Source organism: Panulirus ornatus, chromosome 9 (assembly GCF_036320965.1).
Source record: "Panulirus ornatus isolate Po-2019 chromosome 9, ASM3632096v1, whole genome shotgun sequence".
Classification (NCBI taxonomy): domain Eukaryota; kingdom Metazoa; phylum Arthropoda; class Malacostraca; order Decapoda; family Palinuridae; genus Panulirus; species Panulirus ornatus.
The window spans coordinates 40385874-40390873 of record NC_092232.1 but is presented as its reverse complement, the minus strand read 5'-3'; positions in this window follow the sequence as shown (position 1 = coordinate 40390873).

Below are 5000 nucleotides of genomic sequence, written 5' to 3'. Positions count from 1 at the left end.
AGGGAAAAAATGCAATTGAGTGGGAGAAGTATAAAAGAAAGAGACAGGAGGTCAAGAGAAAGGTGCAAGAGGTGAAAAAAAGGGCAAATGAGAGTTGGGGTGAGAGACTATCAGTAAATTTTAGGGAGAATAAAAAGATGTTCTGGAAGGAGGTAAATAGGGTGCGTAAGACAAGGGAGCAAATGGGAACTTCAGTGAAGGGCGTAAATGGGGAGGTGATAACAAGTAGTGGTGATGTGAGAAGGAGATGGAATGAGTATTTTGAAGGTTTGTTGAATGTGTCTGATGACAGAGTGGCAGATATAGGGTGTTTTGGTCGAGGTGGTGTGCAAAGTGAGAGGGTTAGGGAAAATGATTTGGTAAACAGAGAAGAGGTAGTAAAAGCTTTGCGGAAGATGAAAGCCGGCAAGGCAGCAGGTTTGGATGGTATTGCAGTGGAATTTATTAAAAAAGGGGGTGACTGTATTGTTGACTGGTTGGTAAGGTTATTTAATGTATGTATGACTCATGGTGAGGTGCCTGAGGATTGGCGGAATGCGTGCATAGTGCCATTGTACAAAGGCAAAGGGGATAAGAGTGAGTGCTCAAATTACAGAGGTATAAGTTTGTTGAGTATTCCTGGTAAATTATATGGGAGGGTATTGATTGAGAGGGTGAAGGCATGTACAGAGCATCAGATTGGGGAAGAGCAGTGCGGTTTCAGAAGTGGTAGAGGATGTGTGGATCAGGTGTTTGCTTTGAAGAATGTATGTGAGAAATACTTAGAAAAGCAAATGGATTTGTATGTAGCATTTATGGATCTGGAGAAGGCATATGATAGAGTTGATAGAGATGCTCTGTGGAAGGTATTAAGAATATATGGTGTGGGAGGCAAGTTGTTAGAAGCAGTGAAAAGTTTTTATCGAGGATGTAAGGCATGTGTACGTGTAGGAAGAGAGGAAAGTGATTGGTTCTCAGTGAATGTAGGTTTGCGGCAGGGGTGTGTGATGTCTCCATGGTTGTTTAATTTGTTTATGGATGGGGTTGTTAGGGAGGTGAATGCAAAAGTCCTGGAAAGAGGGGCAAGTATGAAGTCTGTTGGGGATGAGAGAGCCTGGGAAGTGAGTCAGTTGTTGTTCGCTGATGATACAGCGCTGGTGGCTGATTCATGTGAGAAACTGCAGAAGCTGGTGACTGAGTTTGGTAAAGTGTGTGGAAGAAGAAAGTTAAGAGTAAATGTGAATGAGAGCAAGGTTATTAGGTACAGTAGGGTTGAGGGTCAAGTCAATTGGGAGGTAAGTTTGAATGGAGAAAAACTGGAGGAAGTGAAGTGTTTTAGATATCTGGGAGTGGATCTGTCAGCGGATGGAACCATGGAAGCGGAAGTGGATCATAGGGTGGGGGAGGGGGCGAAAATTTTGGGAGCCTTGAAAAATGTGTGGAAGTCGAGAACATTATCTCGGAAAGCAAAAATGGGTATGTTTGAAGGAATAGTGGTTCCAACAATGTTGTATGGTTGCGAGGCGTGGGCTATGGATAGAGTTGTGCGCAGGAGGATGGATGTGCTGGAAATGAGATGTTTGAGGACAATGTGTGGTGTGAGGTGGTTTGATCGAGTAAGTAACGTAAGGGTAAGAGAGATGTGTGGAAATAAAAAGAGCGTGGTTGAGAGAGCAGAAGAGGGTGTTTTGAAATGGTTTGGGCACATGGAGAGAATGAGTGAGGAAAGATTGACCAAGAGGATATATGTGTCGGAGGTGGAGGGAACGAGGAGAAGAGGGAGACCAAATTGGAGGTGGAAAGATGGAGTGAAAAAGATTTTGTGTGATCGGGGCCTGAACATGCAGGAGGGTGTAAGGAGGGCAAGGAATAGAGTGAATTGGAGCGATGTGGTATACAGGGGTTGACGTGCTGTCAGTGGAGTGAATCAAGGCATGTGAGGCGTCTGGGGTGGACCATGGAAAGCTGTGTAGGTATGTATACACGTGTGTGGACATGTGTATGTACATGTGTATGGGGGGGGGGTTGGGCCATTTCTTTCGTCTGTTTCCTTGCGCTACCTCGCAGACGCGGGAGACAGCGACAAAGTATAAAAAAAAAAAAAAAAAAAAAAAAAAAAAAAAAAAAATAATAATAATAATGATAATAATAATAATGATAATAATAATAATAATAATAATAATAATAATAATAATAATAATAATAATAATAATAATAATAATAATAATAATACTAATAATAATGATAATAATAATAATGATAATAATAATAATAATGATAATAATAATAATGATAATAATAATAATAATGATAATAATAATAATCATAATAATAATAATAATATTGATAATAATAATAATGATAATAATAATAATAATAATAATGATAATAATAATAATAATAATAATAATAATAATAATAATAATAATAATAATAAAAATAATAATAATAATAATAATAATAATAATAATAATAATAATAATAATAATAATAATAATAATAATAATAATAATAATAATAATAACAATAATAATAATAATAATAATAATAATAATAATAATAATAATAATAATAATAATAATATTAATAATAATGATGATAATGAAAATAATGATAATAATAATAATTGTAATAAAAATAACAATGATAATGATAATAATGATAATAATGATAATAATAATGATAATAATAATAATGATAATGATAATAATAATAATAATAATAATAATAATAATAATAATAATAATAATAATAATAATAATAATAATAATAATAATAATAATAATGATAATAATAATAATAATAATAATAATAATAATAATAATAATAATAATAATGGGAGGGTATTGATTGAGAGGGTGAAGGCATGTACAGAGCATCAGATTGGGGAAGAGCAGGGTGGTTTCAGAAGTGGTAGAGGATGTGTGGATCAGGTGTTTGCTTTGAAGAATGTATGTGAGAAATACTTAGAAAAGCAAATGGATTTGTATGTAGCATTTATGGATCTGGAGAAGGCTTATGATAGAGTTGATAGAGAGGCTCTGTGGAAGGTATTAAGAATATATGGTGTGGGAGGAAAGTTGTTAGAAGCAGTGAAAAGTTTTTATCGACGATGTAAGGCATGTGTACGTGTAGGAAGAGAGGAAAGTGATTGGTTCTCAGTGAATGTAGGTTTGCGGCAGGGGTGTGTGATGTCTCCATGGTTGTTTAATTTGTTTATGGATGGGGTTGTTAGGGAGGTAAATGCAAGAGTTTTGGAAAGAGGGGCAAGTATGAAGTCTGTTGGGGATGAGAGAGCTTGGGAAGTGAGTCAGTTGTTTTTCGCTGATGATACAGCGCTGGTGGCTGATTCATGTGAGAAACTGCAGAAGCTGGTGACTGAGTTTGGTAAAGTGTGTGGAAGAAGAAAGTTAAGAGTAAATGTGAATGAGAGCAAGGTTATTAGGTACAGTAGGGTTGAGGGTCAAGTCAATTGGGAGGTGAGTTTGAATGGAGAAAAACTGGAAGTGAAGTGTTTTAGATATCTGGGAGTGGATCTGGCAGCGGATGGAACCATGGAAGCGGAAGTGGATCATAGGGTGGGGGAGGGGGCGAAAATTCTGGGGGCCTTGAAGAATGTGTGGAAGTCGAGAACATTATCTCGGAAAGCAAAAATGGGTATATTTGAAGGAATAGTGGTTCCAACAATGTTGTATGGTTGCGAGGCGTGGGCTATGGATAAAGTTGTGCGCAGGAGGATGGATGTGCTGGAAATGAGATGTTTGAGGACAATGTGTGTTGTGAGGTGGTTTGATGGAGTGAGTAACGTAAGGGTAAGAGAGATGTGTGGAAATAAAAAGAGCGTGGTTGAGAGAGCAGAAGAGGGTGTTTTGAAGTGGTTTGGGCACATGGAGAGAATGAGTGAGGAAAGATTGACCAAGAGGATATATGTGTCGGAGGTGGAGGGAACTAGGAGAAGAGGGAGACCAAATTGGAGGTGGAAAGATGGAGTGAAAAAGATTTTGTGTGATCGGCGCCTGAACATGCAGGAGGGTGAAAGGAGGGCAAGGAATAGAGTGAATTGGAGCGATGTGGTATACCGGGGTTGACATGCTGTCAGTGGATTGAATCAAGGCATGTGAAGCGTCTGGGGTAAACCATGGAAAGCTGTGTAGGTATGTATATTTGCGTGTGTGGACGTATGTATACACATGTGTATGGGGGGGTTGGGCCATTTCTTTCGTCTGTTTCCTTGCGCTACCTCGCAAACGCGGGAGACAGCGACAAAGTATAATAAAGAATAAAATAATAATAATAATAATAATAATAATAATAATAATAATAATAATAATAATAATAATAATAATAATGATAATAATGATAATGATAATAATAATAAATATAAGATAATAATGATAATGATAATGGTAATAATAATGATAATAATAATAATAATAATAATAATAATAATAATAATAATAATAATAATAATAATAATAATAATAATGATAATAATAATAATAATTATAATAATAATGATAATGATAATCTTTCAAACTATTCACCATTTCCCGCATTAGTAAGGTAGCGTTAAGCACAGAGGACTGGGCCTCTGAGGGAATATCCTCACCTGGCCCACTTCTCTGTTCCTTCTTTCGGAAAAATTTAAAAAAAAAAAACAAGAGGGGAGGATTTCCAGCCCCCCGCTCCCTCCCCTTTTAGTCGCCTTCTGCGACACGCAGGGAATTATCATTATCATTATCATTATCATTATCATTATCCCCAGGGATAATGATAATGATAATAATGACTATAATAATAATAATAATAATGATGATAATGATTACAATAATAACAATAATGATAATAATAATAATAATAATAATAATAATAATAATAATGATAATAATAATAATAATAATAATAATAATAATAATAATAATAATAATAATGATAATAATAATAATGATAATGATAATGATAATAATAATAATGAAAATAATAATGATAATAATAATAATAATAATAATAATAATAATAAT